Source organism: Anas acuta, chromosome 2, assembly GCF_963932015.1.
Source record: "Anas acuta chromosome 2, bAnaAcu1.1, whole genome shotgun sequence".
Classification (NCBI taxonomy): domain Eukaryota; kingdom Metazoa; phylum Chordata; class Aves; order Anseriformes; family Anatidae; genus Anas; species Anas acuta.
The window spans coordinates 12,737,530-12,756,369 of NC_088980.1; the positions used below are offsets into that span (position 1 = coordinate 12,737,530).

Sequence of the window (18,840 nt, forward strand, 5' to 3'; positions counted from 1 at the left end):
CCAGGTCTCACTGAATGGCAGCACAGCCTTCTGGTATGTCAGCCACTCCTCCCAGCTTTGTGTCATCGGCATACTTGTTGAGGGCAGACCCTATTCCCTCATCAAGGTCGTTGATGAAAATGTTGAACAAGATGCCTGAGGTTAGCTTAGATGAATCGTATCCCAAGTGAAGAATCTCAATTTTGTAATTTCAGGTACCCTGTACCTTCATGCTTTATTTCATGTCCTTTTATTTCCTTAACCTACTTGGTGTTTAATTTTTTTTTTTTTTTTTTACCAGTTCTGATGGTGCAATGAATGTATCCACAATCATCCATCATCCTGATCATCCTGTTTCTAAACCTTAGTCCATTAAGAAACACAGCAGTACAAGACAGAGGTGACTGAAGTAATGAGTGACTGAACATGACACAAATTTTAACATGATGAATATTAACATGATCAGCCTGAATACATCTTATCAGAATTTCAGGTATTTCACTTCAGCAATTCATGCTACTATGGGATAGGAGCTGCCCTGTGGAGGTGTTTCCAGACACCTGTACTCTTTCCAAAGAGTGCAGGCTGAGCCAATAAAAGTATTTCAACCAGTTTATGACTGCTGAACAGTTTATGAAGTGAACCTCTTGTCCAGCAGAGATGGGGATACCAACCAGTAGCAGAGCTTTTGGTCCCAGTTTGGAAGACCTGGAAGGCCAGGAAAAGAAATAAGGTTCTGCCCTCCTCAGGGACAGTTGGCACAGAAGATAAGCAGGCCACTATGGAGAATTTGAGGCATGGAGGGCTTCAGTTAATTCCTTGTCACAACTTTATGGCATGGATATGTACAAAAACAAACAAACAAACAAAAAATTTGAAGCAAGCAATACACAACACTGGTGAGAAAGCTACATTTGAAAACATCCACATGAATCTGGAAACCCTATTCAAAAGACTCATGTGTAAATATGATGTGGCTTCAGGGCCCAATGCAGATAAATACCAAATTTTTTTTTTTTTTTTTTGATTCTTAAGTCACAGTGAAGATTCACCAGAAAATACTGTTTTATACAGGAAATGCTGTTCAGTCAGGAAAAAGGTCATGTAAGCTGTCATAATTAATTATTTACTCATTTATTTTAAAGAAATGCAAGCTCATCCACACAAAAAATGTTTTTTCCTCTAACATTTTTTTCTGGTCTGGAAACGAGCCATGAGCCGATATACATGCCTACAGAAGACACTGAGAAATTTTCCAGGCAAGTGGGATTTGTGGGGACTACGTGTCTAACTCACAGTATTCATTTTTATGCACTCAATTACCATTTACAACCTGGGCCTAAGGTCATCAGATGAAAATTCTGTTGAAGTGAAAACTTGTTCTTATTTTCAGTGGGTGCAGGATGTGATCCAGATGGGTAATAAACTTGTGATTTACAGGTGTGAGCTATAGTGCTATATAGAAATATTCATGAAGAAAGAGCATTATGTGTGAGGATATTCCTTTTATTTCAGCATGTCTAAAGGAACATATGTGCTGCCTTATTCATTCTTAGCAGCAAGGTCATTTTCTGAAGGACATGGAACAAAAAAAAAATTGATCTATGAACAGCTCTTATAGCAGTTACTAAATATCTAACCTTGAAAATCACTTTTAAAAGGAGAGGATGTATTGTGTTATTGTATATTGTATTTTCATCTTTCACTACCAGAGTCAATATTTCCACCACCATCAGTCAAAGGAGTGCACTGAGTCCAGCTGTGTACATTCAACTGTATAAAAGGTATAAAGGTTTTACTAGAAGATCTATTATCTGTGTTGGAGCTTTTGTCTAGGGAAAAATATAGGGAAAAATTCTTCACAGTTAATTAGGAAACTTGATACTAAAGGGTTTAGTGATTTAAGTATGTTTCCATATATTTTAGGACAAATTCTACCATCCAATGAGAAGTGCAAAACTTGGGGTGAAAGCACAGACTGTGTATGTAGTAAGCATAGACACAACTGGATGGACATTTGCTTGGCTGTTGAACTGAAATAAAGAGGCAGGAATTAAACTACAGTGGGTAATTATAAGGTGAGGAGCTTAAATGTGATGTAGAATACAAGTAGAATTGAACAGAAAGGAGAATTTGGAATAAGATTTACATAAAAAATGTGGGGATAAAAGCAGGATGGATGGAGACAGATCCTTAAAGAACATCAAAGGAGCAAGCAGATAAACTGTAGAGAAATTCACCACTTTATCTGTGTGTATGTGCATGTGTGTGAGGGGAGGAGTTTTTACTCTTTTAGGGAAAAATGTCTGAAATTTAGTGGGAAATGTTCCATAACCACAACCCCAAGTGCTTTCATTTTTACTTTAGAAGCAATTAAGAATCCAAGATTTAGAGGAAAAAGCATGTCCTCAGAGGTTTCAGTTTGTGCTTTATGTTTCTTGTATTCCCTGCAGTGACAGATTCTGCCTTGTAGTATATCTGCATTACATGTTTCTTGCATTTTTCCTTTCTCTTCAAAAAGTAGTAAAACACTTAAGGATCTGGAATAGGAGTGATTATAAATTACAAACTCAGGTTATGGAACAAAATGGATCATTACTTATCTTAATTTCATGTTTCACAAAGGCTCATGGGTCTCTTTAAAGGGAAGAAGATTCAGTTTTCAGACAATTCTGACTATCAAATATTTAGGCTTTTATTTAAACAACAACAAAACAAAAACCCACAGAAAGCATTTTCCATGAAGGGGAAAAAATGAAACAAAACATTCCTATTCTGTCAAGATTTCTAAAATCAGGCACACCAGCAAGACAATGAAGCCTTTGTCAGCAAATGGGCTGTCTTTGTGAGTGAGTGATGTCCCTGACCCTAGCTGCATGAGCTGATGCAGCCATGTGGAGAGGTTACCCTTTTCCAAGGGAACTATGTGTGACACTTCTGCTATCCCTTGTGTTTTAACCAAAAAGTCTCATGGTATTTTGGCTTTTAACTCATCAACCCATCAACCTTTTTTTTTTTTTTTTCTCCTTTTTATAGGAGTTTTTGACCTTAATGGCAGTTGGTGAAATCTGGAAGTGGTGAAAAAGCAAGTAAGAATCAGAATGCAAAGAAGTTGAAAACTTATCATGTATAAATAGTTTAATTTTTATGCCAATCCTCTGATACTGGGGTTCTCATTTTTGAATGCTTTGGATTACCAAGGAGGATTATTCCTCTCTGTTTAACTTTAATAACTGGAGAATATTAAAATGTTATTACAGCTCAGTTTCCAATAATATATTTGATTGAAAGCACTAGGTGTAGCGCTGAAGCTGGAATCCATTTCACGCAGGAGAGGGGTACACTTTTGCTCTCTCTTTGTTCAATGGCATACTCTCCATCACAACATGGCAATCACCAAGTGATCTGGAGGGGCAAGCTGTAAACACCAGAACTTAATCTCACAGCACAAGAGGTGCCACCAGGCAGGGTCTCCCAGTCCTCCTTCCTGTTTCTGCCCCAACACGTGTGCTCTCTATGGGAACCCTCTCTTCCCTATCCACCCTGGCCTTGTGGAGAACCTGCTCAGCCTCTGTCGGGCTAATTCCCAGGTACACATCAGCAGGTATGATGAGGCAAGAGAGGATGGCCCTTAGCAGCTGGCCACGCTCCCTACTGCATAGCCAAGAATGCTGTTTTTTAGCCCTGAGTACTCACACACAATTAGCCCACAGATAAGCCTCAGTATTTTCTCTAAGGCACTCTTGCCTGTGAACAAGTCTAGGGCAATTATGTTCAATCCATGTCCTGATGTTGTAAGAGCTGTTGCAGCAGGTGGTGTGGAGTATGGCTGCATCCTGTCCAGGCATGGGGAGTCCCCACACCAAGTTGTGCATGGTGCTGCCATTGACTCTGCATCACACCTCCCTGCACCCAGGTATGTGGTCCTCTCATCTCAGGTGCACTCTGCCCCAGCCTGATTATCCTCCACCTTCACTGCAAAAGAATAAATCTAAAGAACAGGTTTCTGTATTAACTATATGCCCTGATGTTGAGCTAAAAGACAGTGGGATATAGACACAGATGTGTAAAGGTATTTGGGCACAGAAAGACCCATGGAATTTGGATCCAGACCCATCCATTTTGGATCCAGAATTAGTTATCTAAATCTCATGGAATGAACTAGGTACTCATGCATTTTTGAAATACTAAACTGCTTCCTCAGGACTCTATTATTGTTTTCTATAGCACCTTTGAGAAATAAGTAAATACATGTGTCCCTGCCCCAAGAAAACATTCCATCTAAACCAACAAAGAATAATTAGTTAATTGTAGGTTATTATTTGTATTGCACTGTTTACTAGGGGCTAATTGTATTGCACAAAATATAATAGACGACCTTTCTCTATAGATTAAAAGGAAGATATATATATATATTTTTAAACTTAGCATAAAGAGAGCTATACTGGGTCAAGCAGTGGCCAGAGGAATATTTAACTCTGTAAAGTCAAAAACAGTAATTTCCTGTCTGGTAGGCTGAGTGACTGGAACACACATCACTGTGTGGATGAGTTTATTTCTGGTTTACAGCAGATGGCAGAAGATAAAATGTAAATAAGTTTAAATCACCAGGAGTTTTTCCCCCCAATCATTATGCTATTATATTTCCAGTCTTTCAAAAAACAGCTTACCTTTTATCAGCTCCTGTTAGCTAACAACCTACATCACATGGTCGTGCAAGTATGAGAAGACAAGACAGCTGTTTGACTCACAAAAGATAAATATCTCCTGAAACAGCTATTGTTTTTAGTTCCTGAGTCTACTAAACAGATAGTTTCAATGCAAATAAATGACGTAACCCAAAGTGAATCCAACAATACACTGGCACAGTAGCTTGTATGGTTTTCACAGGAGAAAATTCAATCTGTGCAAATAGTCTACCATCTGTAAATAGCAATATAAATGAGGAGTGTATATATGAGGTGCCTGATCTGATCCTTCACCAGATCTGATCCTTCTGGGTGCTGTGTACCCTCATCTTTTGACAGCCCTAAGACATTTTTAAGGCTTCTGCAGCCCAGTTTCACAATGAGACTTAGTAGCCTGGGATCATTTCCAAATTGGACAGGTTTTTAAGGTCACACAGGTATTTTTTAAGGGAGTCAAGTCCCAGAACTCACATAAAAACAAAGAACAACAACAACAACAACAACAATAAACAACACAAAACACAAGAACACAACAGCAACAACAACAAATGAACCATGATATTGTTTGCTGCCAAATTCAGAGAATAATCAAAAGCAAATAAATCTATGTTTAGAGTTAAAAATAACATTGCTCTTTTATTGGGCAAATTATTTTTTAAAAGAGAAATCTTAAACAACCACCATGACTTTAAACTTTCAAGAAATAAAAAACACTTGCAAAATTCTTTTGGCGTACAAGGAGCTTGCATTACACAAAACCGGTAAAAAATAGATTAAAAATTAAACATTTATGACTCGAGGAACTGCTGAACAGACTTTCCTCTGAAGAACATCTGTAACAATAAAACCCAGACTCCTGAAATTTGAATTTGCCTGTTGTGCTTTCTTAATTACTGTACACACTAACTTTTTAGACTTGCAGTTGTAGAAAATATTATTCCTTTGGGGACTTCCTATACAATTTCTAGAAGGGAGCATTCCCCTCTTGATATGCACACATGGCTGCCACTACCATTAATGGAAGTTATGTGCTCCTTTTGAAGGGATAGTATACCCCAGAGTATGTAACAATCAACAACAACAAAAAAAAAGTATTACAATAACACTAAGGGTAAGACTTAATCTACCGGAGCAAAATATTCAGAGGTAAAGAGTGAGCACAATTTCATCTTTACCATATGTATTAATGGTGATATTATCTACTGTCAAGGGACTCAGACTACTCTTTATACATCTAAGTTATAGCACTAAGGCACAATGGAATGAACTGATGGTGTTACTGAGTGTATTAACACTGCTTCAGTTTTAATTTTGTCTTTACTTGCTGATGTAGAGCGTATCAGAATCTCAGTACAATAATATTACAGAAAGTTTAATCCTGTCTCTAATTTACATATTGCTCCAGCAAATTGATTTTTTCACCCATGATCGGACCATTTTTATACTGCTGGAGTAACAAAGTGAAAATGAGAATTAGGCTACCTTAGCAACAAGTTTTGCCTACAGGTATATTAAACTAGTGAATCTGAAAGCTTAACTGGAACCATTTAATCTTTCTTCTATATTTTTTAAGAACCACTAATTCAAATTAGGATATGGTCTCTTTCCTAACGTTAATTTCAGGTATTCTTTTTCAATACCACAATTAATTTTTACTCTATAACATAAATCCTGATTTAATGAATTGCTCCTAAATTGGCTTTTAATCCCCTTATTTGAATTAACAGCTCTTATTAAGTCATTACCTTCTCTCTTCTGAACTATGCAGTTTAGTGCATATAGATGTTTTCCATGAAGATAGAAATCCCTATTTGATGCACTCTTCAAGAGACATTAAAGAGCTCCACCGTAAGAAGGTATTTTCTTAAAACAAGACCAAAAAATAGTGTACCTCTTCACTGGAAGAAGCATATTAGATACACTTCCTTCAGAAAGCTCCCTTTAGGGAAACAAAGAGGAGCCTATATGATCAAAATGCGTATCTTGTTCGAGAGTGCAGAAGACCAATAAAAACAGTCTTCCAATATTGTGCTCCTCCCTATTATCAAATAGAATATGGGCTAAATGTGTTTCTATTCTATGGTTTAATATTATTTGGGGGAAATCAGTGATTTTTGCTCTTGTTTGCAATGTAGGCAGGTATCAAAACCCATATTCAAAATGGGAGTTAAGAAGCCGCAGCAGAGAAATACTGAACTCATTGAACTTCTAGTATTACAACTTGTTCTGTTCTTATATCACAGAAGTTTCTGATAGATGCACCTGAAAAACCTATATTGATCATTACTCTCCATATACAATTATCCAATGTAAACAGTCATTTAGGAAAGGTAAAGGTATCACTGGTAGAGAACAAACACATTTTTTTTTCAGTAACACCAGTTTACCTATTAGATACCAGCAGCAATGATGTAGCTTCACATTGTCCAAGCCCAGCAATGGTGACAAATACGTGTATATGGAGGGACGTACATATACAAGACAGTTTTTTTTTAAAGTGTCTCCCACATGCAAACACAGGCATTCCATACATTTATATGTGGACTATAAATTTGAGTTTATGATAGATATCTAATTAGATGTTAGTTCTAGTAGCTATGATTTTAAGCAATGCGTGTGGCAGTGGGCAATTGAGGAAAACATGTAAATAGAAATATGATTTTGAAAACTCCTGAGGGAACAAACACATTACTGTTATATTATGTATACACGTTCTAAGTGACTTTTGACAGAGTAATATATCCCACTAAAATACTGAATGAGGCACGAATGAAAAGTCATAAAATACATCTGTATGAACAATACTTTTGCATTAAGCCATAGTTAATAAGGTTACAAAGATAACAGTCCTTTTGGTAGTTAGTATGGATTTCCTAATTGCAAAACACCTTATGATTTATTATAAAGACTATGATTAGATTAGGCCAAACAAATCAATATGCCTTTAATTAGTGGCATAGCTGTTGTTCCTCCATGGTCTACACTAACACCAAAACTCTAGGAGTTTAAGATCTCAGGCTTCTTTAACACTAAAATTTAAGCTTTATTTCATGTAAAGAAGAAGCCACTATGCCAACAACAACAAACAAAAAAGATAAGAGTTTCTACCGAAATGTATGAGCTGCTGTGTATGTTAAAAGTAAAAATAATAATCTTTTATGTCCTATCCAATATCTGCGGACATGCAATTATATTTCAGTGAAGTAGTAGCCTGTAGAACTGAACATTGGATAATATTTCATATTAATTAGTATTGCAGCCTTCTAGCCTTTTTCTGAAGATGTCATTATATGATTGGATAACATTGAGTCACCTAATCAATGAAACAAAGATTTCTAACACAGAACAATTAATGGTGACTAATCAGTCATGTTAAATTAGGAAAACAAGAATGGTCTCAGTTAACTCTATATGCCCTGACAGTCACTGAACTCAAATATCTATATTTAGAAACAAACAGAAAGCTTATGGACTGTTACTATGCTAAATGAATTTAACTAATTTTCACCATATTCTGGTTTCAAAATTTTCTTTTTAACTATTTAATATTGTTGTGATATTAAGGAATTCCAGGACAATGTAAAGTTTTGACACTAAAAATCCATGGAAATGTAAGTTTTGATAGTAAACAGTGTGCATTTGTATATTTCTACAGAAAGTATACTTTTTAAATGCATAGTAATTTAAAATGGAGCATGGTAATAGCAAGGTCAAATGGAGCTTCGGGGTTGTACTAGATGACCTTTAATGGTCCCTTCCAATCCAAACCATTCTATGAGTCTATGATTTTATGAGCTCTGGAATTACTCCAGTGCAGAGGTCCCCCAGAAAGGGATGTGGTGGTTACTTGGTCATTTTGTGATAAAGCTCTTTCCTTTAGACTTTTAGAACATGTTTAATGTGCTTATTAGCAGATAAGAGTTAATCTCTGCTACAGAGATGTGCACTATTCAATCCAATAACTATAAATGTGTTTGCTTGTTTTTTAACCTCTCTGTGATCTGGTACAGACAGATGATTCAGCTATGAAAAAAATAAGCATGAGATTAAAACCAGGCTCAAACCACAGCCATAAAAACATTGCCAATGTTTGCAGAGAGATGTTTTAAAGTGACAAACAGAGAAGGGGCATGCATTTAGAGGATACTCAGGATCACAAAAGTTTCTCTTGTCATTTTCCTCCACAATCTGGTCAATTCTATCCCTGATCCAGATAAATTATAGAATAATAATACAAAATTACTGTGTAAAAAATGTGGCAACGTGTAGTAGAAACTCATTCCTGTAGATCCTTTTATATCCCGAGGAATTATAAGAATCCAAAAATAGTCATAAACCATAACTATGAAAAATGTTTTCAAAATGCTCAAAGTTTTGCTAAGTTGTGAGTAATTTACTGTTTATTTGTTCTTTGGTTACTTTCCAGTTCCTTCCCTGAGGACTCATGAGCTATGCTGTGCAAAATGAGGTATCCTTTCCTTCCTAGCTCTGAGTTTGCTGTTTGACACTACTGCCTCTTATAATGTCTGCACACAAGTTTTTATCTATCTTCTGAGTGTCTTTAAGCTTCTCCTTTTAGATTCAGGAAATTAATTTCCAAAAATACCTTATAAAGTCTAAATAATTTTTAAATTATTGATGTTTGAATGTTTTAGGTGGAATAAGATATGTGTTTTTCACAGAATAATTAAGTATGTATTTTGACCAACAGTAAACAATCTCTTTTAGCTTTATATAAACATGATAAAACTCAAAGCCCTCAAAATCTGACTCGGAATAAAATACAAAATTATATTTAAGGTCATCTAATAGCATCTTTTGTTGTGTGTATCATTTCAGAAAGGATGGAGTGTTCTCTGTAATAGAGACTGCTGAAATGTCTTAATTAAAAATATTTTATTTTAAAATATTTCATGATATCAGAACTTTTATTTTAAAGAAATGTATTTTAAATAAAATGTCTAAATTAAAAATGTTAAGATTTTCTATGTTGTCTTGATGTTAAAAATACTTCTGTCTCTCATGTTTTTCCTCCTCAAGAAAGGAGTATTAGAATTTAAAAGCAGAGTCACACACACACACACACACACACACACACACACACACACACACACACACACAAAGACACACACACACTTTTTGATTTTAGGATGCCCTTGCATCTCTCCTAACTCAGGACTTCTGCCTTTCCCTTTGTTGAACTTCCTGAGGTTCCCCATTTCCCCAGCCTGTCCAGGTCCATCTAAATGACATCAAAACCATCTCATGTATTCTACATTTCTAGCTGAGTACCATCTTTATGTTTACTGAGGATATACTCTATCCCATCAATTGTCCTGATCAGTATTGAAGGCAAACAGTATTGACCCCATGGTTTATACTTGGGTATACTACTGGTACCTGACCTCCAGTTGAACTTTCTGCCACTTTCTGTGGAAGGTCTCATCTTGATCAGGTGGTCCATAGCAAACAGCCACTTCAATGACACCCATGTTGGTATGTTTGCTAATTCTGGACCATAAGCTGTTAGCTTGCTCCTCTGAACCCAGACAGCTCTTTGTCTCCACTGCTCCCTCACATAACAGGCAGCTCCCATGTTCCCAGCCTGTCCTTCATAAAGACCCATGTCAGTCAGGTGAGCTATCCCACCACACCTTCATGATCCCAGTGGGATTGTAGCCTTGTAATAACAAGCAAACTTGTAATTCCTGCTGTCTCTTCCCCATGCTCTATGCTTTAACATGCAGGCACTCCAGAGAGCCACCCAGTTATGGTGTTTTCCAGAAAATGTGTGAGAGCTTCCCCCATCATGCGGTGCCCTTGGTAGTGACTTATTTGTGTACGTGCACTTGGGGTGGTCCATTTTCTGGACTTGAAGGACAATAAGCAGAAAGCCTCCAGTCAACCTCTCATGATTTAACACCGGATGTTCCCTTAAGAACACCTGATGACAATCAGTGCTCTTTTCTTCCTTTCAGAGGATATGTGACTTTTTGTTTTTTTTTTTTCTATTTTCTTTTAGTATCATTTAGCTTAAGTAATATATCTCACTGGCCACACTATGTTAACTCTGGTGCGTTAATGCATCCTCTCTGCAGCTTTATGCTTCAATTAAAAGACACACATGCACACACATCTATACATATTCATGAGGAAAACAGCTAGAAAGCCATGATAATATTGCTCAGACTGAACACAAAGCTATCTCTTGTGTAACTAGACCCATGCCTACTTGGGAACCCTCCAAGCTATTTAACTTCATTTCCAGATCACAGCCTGCTGCACTAATAATGGATATCAGTGGAAGGTATGAGTTTTATTCAGTTAGTATATGAATGTATACTGGTTATCACCTCTGAAATCAAAGGTTGCTTTTTTTCCTAGGTGTGGGGCTTCTAGCAGAGAAGGTTTTGCTTCACTAAGAAAGCGTGGCTTGCATTTGGGGAACACAGCAAAGGTTCAGCAGCACCAGGCAATATCTCAGGGTCCACCTAAAAGCTTTTCTTTATGTGGGTCAGTGTGACAGGTTGCTCAATGGACAGCCTGATATATTGTTCATATAATATATTCTTAAAAATACTACAGCTAGAGGTACTGTTCCTGGAACAGTTGACTGGAAAGTAGCTGTTGCCTTAATAGATCAGCAGGCAAACAGAGATCTTTACACACAAATGAGGCAGAAACTTGAGCAACAGAGAGATCTTCTTCACTTGCAAATTAACCTTACAAATTACAATTTAACTTATATGTTAACCTATTATTATGTAAAGACTCATAAGTTCCAGCTCAGAGAAACTCTCCAGCCAGCATTACTAAAATTGCTTTTGAATAGCCTTACGATAATTACTAGAAAGGAGATCTCCTTTGGCCTTAAATAATAGCACATGAATATAAGTAACCTTTATGAAGTTTTAAGGGCAACATACTCACATATATCTTTCTTCACTGGATGTCTGCATGAGTGCTTCTGCTTGGGTTCAGCGAGTTTTTTTTTAAGTAAATCTTCCTGTTATCCCCACCTAATATGCTCTGGCTCTAAATGCTGAGCTGTCAGATTTCAGAAATTGGATGTTCAAATGACACTAAAACGTTTCTGTATTGCTAAGTAGTGCAATCAAGAAGGAATGGACACACAGAGTAAACATCTGGTGTTAAGGTCTTATGTTCAGTCTCTGTATGTGTCAGGAGGTTTATTGCACACTGTCTTACTCCACATACCGAATAGTCATGAGCAGGTATTATCAAATGTCATTTTTTTTAGAACAATTAATCCTCCTTCCCTCCCTCCCTCCCTCCCTCCCTCCCTCCCTCCCTTCCTTCCTTCCTTCCTTCCTTCCTTCCTTCCTTCCTGCCTTCCTTCCTTCCTTCCTTCTCTTTCTCTCTTTCTCTCTTTTCCCAGTATGTTTTCAAAAATAATCTACATTTTATTTTATTTTATTTTATTGTATTTTATTTTATTTTATTATTTAATTGCCTTTAAAATCTCTGAATTTTCTGGAGAGCTTTTATTTGATCACAGATTTGATATTTTCCCTACTTTTTATCCCTCATAATATCATGTACTTTTTTTGACATGGAGAGAGCATGGGCATTTACAAATGTAATCATCTCCCTGAGACAAGGTTTTAATAAAATATACTTTGTACTATGGGAAATTATATATATATATATATAATATTATATATATATATATGCATAATTATAATAGATATAACAATAATTATATATATATATATACATATATATATATATTTTTTTTTTTTCCAGAAAAAATGGCACCACTTATACCATTGGCCAAGAAACAGAAAACTTAATTTTCAATGTTAGATGACAGTTCCTCAAGCATTTAAAAACCGCTTTCCAAGGTGCTAGTGGATACTCAGACCTCAGTGAAGAAAAGAAATGAGAATGGATTCACGTAAAAAGGAATTGCATTCACTTTCAATTTCTAAAAGGTTGAAATACCAAAAACCACAGTTCTGGTGTTGCTTTATTTAATTTCATTGTTCTGCTATACCTTGATACCTGAAGTTGGCACCTTTACTAACCCCAGAAAGTGTCTCAGGCTGTTTTTAAGGAAACATCATAATTTAGGCACTATCAAAATGAATAAAACCCAATGAAAAAATAAAATAATAAAATAAAATAAAAATAAAATAAAATAAAATCAAATCAAATAAAATAAAATAAAATAAAATAAAATAAAATAAAATAAAATAAACTAATCAATCAGCATTTGTTATTTTAAACCTGGATCTTCTGAGACTATTGGAACAGCAGTCAAGACAGTGGTCCTGACACTGAGTGGCTACCAGAAGGAACCTGACATTTACTCTAAGGGCAAGCTCTGGTCATGCTGAATTAATGCAAAAGTCACATGAGCAAAAGCTGCTGCTACTCCTTTTCTCACAGGCAGAGTGCCAGGGCTAGTAAATAGCACTGCCCACCATCTCCACCCTGTCTGCAGGCCAGGGCAACACAAGCAGTAAGTAAAAATATTTGCAGACATTTGATATTTCTGCCTCGAACATGCATTGAGATTTGCCAGGATTTTAGTGGAGAGAGAGGAAATGGGGAAAGTGGTTTATTAGTACTTTTGATTTTACCTGTGGTCTAGAGAGGTTTGACGCATATGAGGTTTTGGACATGAAATTGGAGCAGTGATCCTACATCCCAGAAATTCACTCTCTTCTTAAAAACATCAGTTTGAATGAGATGACAAATCCCCAAAGTAATAATTCCTGTCAACTTCCAGTCTAGGATTAGCTGCAACAACACAGAGCTCCCCATAACCCCCTTTCTGTTGCTTGGCTCATACTCTGCCCTTTCCCTCTTTACCTCAATAGAAAAATCCCAGCCTTAATTAGATCCCAGTTCCTCACCTGTGAGGTTGCAACAGCTTTATGCAAACCGGTATAGTTCCACAAAAATTAGTGACACTCGGTCTGAACCGTAGCTGAATTTCTGGTGCTATCACCAAGCTTTAATCAGCATGGTCTTTGTACACATCTAGCTTTCTCAACAACTAATCTTGACATTACAAAAGGTCTTTGGTCTTTCAAAGTCTCTTTGAAAAAAAGATTGTCCTTACTTTGAAGTCTCAGCTTCTTAATATATTATAGACAAGGTTTACAGACACGTTTCTGCGAGGATCTGGGCTTTCCTCTTCCATAAAACCTCCACCACCAAACAACCCCCAAATCCTTGCTGTTATTTCAGTCCTTTTAGCAAAAAGACAGTTTGTGCCAGGTCCTGCCAATCTTCACGCCCAAGCAAATCTGTGGAATTCTTTTGAGTTGCTTGTACAAGCTGTGTTGCTTACATGCACAGTGACAAAATTTTACACAGTAATTCTATTGAAGAAGTTTATATTACACCATAAATTCATAAGATATATTAGCAATTGCAGTTTTAACCAAAAGATGAAACACTATTAGGCAATTTTGAAGGTGACTTTCCACCACATTTTATCAAATTAATAAGGGCTTTGGAAAGAGTTAAAAAAAAAAAACCTGCTTGGGCAACTCATTCAGATGTACTTTATTACATCAGCTGAGAAATATTTCTGCCTTGCAAGCGGAACAGTTGGAACACGAGTTATTCTGTTTCCTAAAACAAAGTTATTTCCTGCTACCCTCATTCACAAGACCCCTGAGACCACGTGGCTCTGTATGACACTTGGAACCCCATCATCCCCTGTGGAGCACTAGGCATCTGCAGGGTGGCTGTTTGCTTGCAGCTCAGGACTGGCTGGGGCACAACAGCAGAGCCCCGAAACTGCTTACACATGGTACATTTGTACCTCTGTAGCACCTAAATCCCACTGAGTCGTAAATATTGACTCAGCAGTGTGGCTGCTGTTTTCGTTTCTTCAGTGAACAATGCTGTAAGAGATTATTAGGCTTAGCAGATGATATCTGTTTGTAGGATGGATCAATGCTCACTGATAACAGAGTCACTTCTTTATATCCTTATTTTAGTCAACACACTATTGTAGCATGGCAACGATAGTTATTCAGTTTTGGTGTACATAGACTTCCTCAAACAAATACAAGATCATTTTCCTTCCTTTTTTTACTCTTTGGGTTCCAATTATTAGTTCTGAAAGATAATTTATATTTACCAACACTGGGAAGTGAAACATTTCCATGACAAAAGTTCATCTCTTTGTGTTACTCTATACTATTTACTGCACATGCAGTTTTACTAAGAAGTCCCAGCTAAGACAGAAGATAAACTGTGGTGCTGCCAGTTATGTGGACTTCATAAAATATGTGGCCTCCTCTCCTCTTTGTCGGAGTTTCCAGTATAGAGCTAGACAAAATTTGTTGAATAATATAGCCTCTCCTGTCCCAGTGAATATGTTTTTATTGTAGTGCTTTTTTTTACCACTTTAAAGAATTCTTCTTGCTTGGAGCATTTTGAAACATTAACGTGTTAGAGGAATCATAAAAAAATCTCCCTAAGAAAGCGATGTGAAATGTATAAACATAAGTTTTCCCCTTGGAAAGTAGATGTTATCTGAGGATGTAAAAGGAGTATTCATGCGGTCTGTCAAATGTATCCAAGCAACAAGTGAATAGGCAATGTTTACCACAATGATCAGAGCTTGTCAGAATTTAATAATTTAATTTTCTGTAGAAAATGTACACAAAATTAATTATATGTACATATCATTGCAAATTGAAAAACATCTTCTAATTGTAAGACAAGGAATTTGTTTATGGATGAAGTATTTGAACTTTTTTTTTGATGTGAAACCATGCATTTTCTTGCATAAAAACTTTAAATGCTGCTTAGTCAAAAAAAAAAAAAAAAAAAAAAAAAAAAGGACACTTCATTCTTACTTATTTATTCTCAAATTATAGACCAAGAAATAATTGCAGCATTTCTTTGATGACTAATTTCCAATAGGTTAATATGTCCATGAAAATGTCATTGGCAATTCGTTAATACTACAAGAAGAATAATGAATTGAATAAATGATTGGCTATTTATGACTTATTTGCTCAGCTTTGGTTATTACAGTTAAACGATATAACCATTAGATATAATAATTATTCAGGCATGAAAAAAGGCCATTTATCACAACTCCATACTGAAAAATTAAATGCAAGGATGTAGCTACTAATATCAAGAACTTTTTTTTTTTTTTTAATAAATAGTGTTCACTGTAAAGAAAACCACAATCTCTGCATAAAGAGCTTCTGTTTTATAATTATTTAAAAAAAATCGAGAAAAAAAAACACAATATGTAAGTAAATGGCTTAAGTGGTACCTAGACGCAGATAGCATATATATTGTTAAACTAATTTTTGATTGTTTGCAGATAGTTAAGTCATTAACCTGCTGTATTTCATGATATCTGCCTTGGTTTCCCCATTTCTCATAAAAATGACTTAATGACATGTTTGATAAAGCCAAGAAATACATCTCAAGCACTATGCATTGCTTTCATCTCCCTTATACATTTTTGAGATATATGCATAAAATAAGCTGCATGAAAAATTTTTAATATCAGGAAAGACTACTCTGTTCTTACAGCTAATGCTTTTGTGACTCCTGCATTTTCTAATTTTCTATGCACTTTTTTCCTTTTTTTTTTTTTTTTTTTGAGAAGCTGTTTTGGATTTACTCCAGTTAAGCAAGAGTGGGTGCCAGACCACTATGTGTTGCATGTAAATTACTGTTAGAGGTCTACAGTGTCAGCAGGCTAATACCCTAAGCTTCCCAGCGGCTTACCCTCTGATGACACTGCATGCTGACCACAGAAAGATGGGAATTCTAGATAGATATGATTTGATTTCACCAGCAGAGCTTGAATTTATACCCAGAGGTGAAACAGAAAACATTCCATGAAAAGGAAAACAATTGTATTTTCATGCATGTAAATATAAGCAGAATGTAGAAAAATACTTGAGGAATCTGGGCTTGAATTTGAAAGGGGACAGTAGTATCCCTGGTGCAGCATCACTGTCTGAAATTCCCTCAGACTCCCAGAGTAAGTTAAGTTCTTTTCTCCATGCCTAGTCAGGTATGACTGTGTGTTTCTGGAAGGTGAGTTTTTCTCAGAAGTGATATGCAGGAGAAGAACAATTCATTGCATTGCCTGAGTCCTCAATGAACCCAACTTTGACATATACAGCATGTGTCAAAATGCAGCATCTCCTGACCCCTTGTTCTTCAGATGAAATATTGGAGGACTCTTGAGGTAGTTTTACTCAGATGGGCAGCTGAGCTCCACCACAAATGATCTCTCACTCCCCCTCCTCAAAGGGAAAGGGAGAAAAAATACAATGAAAAGGGCTCAAGGATTGAGATAAGAACACGGAGATCACTGAGCAATTATCATCATGGGCAAAACAGACTCAGTGTAGGGAGATTAATGAAATTTATTGCCTATTACTAACAAGCTAGAGAAGTGAGAAACAAAGAAAACAAACTAAAAACTTCCTCCCCGCACCCACCCTCTTCTCCCTTCTTTCTCCTGAGCAGCACAGGGGAACAGGAAAATGGAGGCTGCAGTCAGTCCATAGTGCTTCGATTCCACCACTCCTTCACAGTCACTCTCTGCCCCTGCTCCACATGGGGTCCCTCCCACGGGATGCTGTCCTTCCCGAACTGAGCCTGCGGGAGCTACCCACAGGCAGGAGCTCTTCAAGAACTCTTCCAACATGGCTCCGTAGCATGAGGTCCCTCTGTCAGGAGCAAACTGCTCCAGCATGGGCAGCAGCTCACCCCAGATCCCCTGCTCCTGCATGGGCTCTTCTCCACAGGCTAGAGCTCCGGCCCAGGGCCTGCTCCTGCGGGGGCTCTCCATGGGCCGCAGCCTCCTCCAGGCCACATCCACCTGCTCCACCGGGGGCTCCTTCACGGGCTGCAGCGTGGAGATCTGCTCCATGTGGGACCCATGGGCTGCAGGGGGACAGCCTGCTCCACCAGGGGCCTCTCCACAGGCTGCAGGGAAACTGCTGCTGTGTACCTGGTGCACCTCCTGACCTCCTGCTGCACTCACCTTGGGGTTTTCAGGGCTGTTTCCTCACTCCTCATTCTTCCAGCTACAGTTGTATTGCCTTTTTTTTTTTTTTTTTTTTTCTTTCCCTTTCTTAAATCTGCTCTCACAGAGGTGCAAAGAAAACCACTTCTTGGCATGGCTCTGGCCAGCAGCAGGTCACTTTGAAGCTGGCTGAGACTGGCTGTTACCTAACATGGGGCAGCTTCTGGATTCTTTTCACAGAGGTCACCCCTGCAGCTCCCCGATACCAAAACCGTGCCTCATAAACCCACTACAACTCTCTTGGCAAAGGGATTATTAATGTGCTTCTCTGCTCCTTTAACTTCTCTGCTTCTTCAGTCTCACTATTCAGTTAGTGGAATATCTGTCTATTTTGTGTACAGCCTTCTTTGTGTACAGCTCTACTCCTTCAAGGATGAAGTCTTCACAAACTCTCTGAGCAACCTGTTCCATTACTTGACTTCTTCACTTCTTCTCCTTTTTTTTTTTTTTTTTTTTTTTTTTTCCAGAACTTTTTATCAAAAGGGTGACATCAAAATTCTTTCTGGTAAGGTGTTATGAGCAACTGTCTCTTGTAGGCTCAGACAAATCAAGCTGGAACATACCAACACCTTAAGCAATGTCTTTCTTTTGCTCTCTCAATAACAGACCATTTATGCCTTTGATATTGAGAGCAAGGAAACCAGCAGATACAAGAATACTTGCTCCATGGATATTTGTAAGAAACAAACAAAAGCACAATTTTAGAAACAAGTGACAAACCAAAACATTATATAGAAGAATAAAGTGACAAACCAAAACATTATATAGAAGAATGAAGTCGTTTGTAGAGGAAACACAAGGTGAATTTTAAAGAGAAAAAATTGATAAATTGCACTGAAACTTTGTTTTATTCAAAACCAGTTTGGCAAAAACAACAAGAATTTTGTGGCTGTCTCATTGATGCATCCTGAAAGTAGCCAAGGTAATGATTATTCAGAAAGAAAACATTCTCTTGCTATCTTAAGCACATCCCTCAATGTTTATATCACTTCCTCACCATTTTCCCATCTCCGTCTTCATCTTCTTTCCTCCTTTTCTAGTTCTTCTTCCATGGGACTTCAGCAGGAGAGGAGATTAAAATATGTTTAAACTGAATAAAAATAAAATATAAAACAT

The 18,840-nt window shown here is 37.1% G+C and overlaps 1 long non-coding RNA gene across 1 annotated transcript in view; it reads left to right on the forward strand.

Moving 5' to 3' along the window:
* The window catches only part of LOC137851653 (uncharacterized), a 42,294-nt gene extending 32,787 nt beyond the window's left edge, over positions 1-9,507 (forward strand). Inside the window, exons 3-4 of the long non-coding RNA XR_011093325.1 lie at positions 3,016-3,068; positions 9,094-9,507. This is a non-coding gene — a long non-coding RNA (uncharacterized lncRNA). The remainder of the gene's footprint in view (positions 1-3,015; positions 3,069-9,093) is intronic.
* Positions 9,508-18,840: the final 9,333 nt, after the last annotated feature.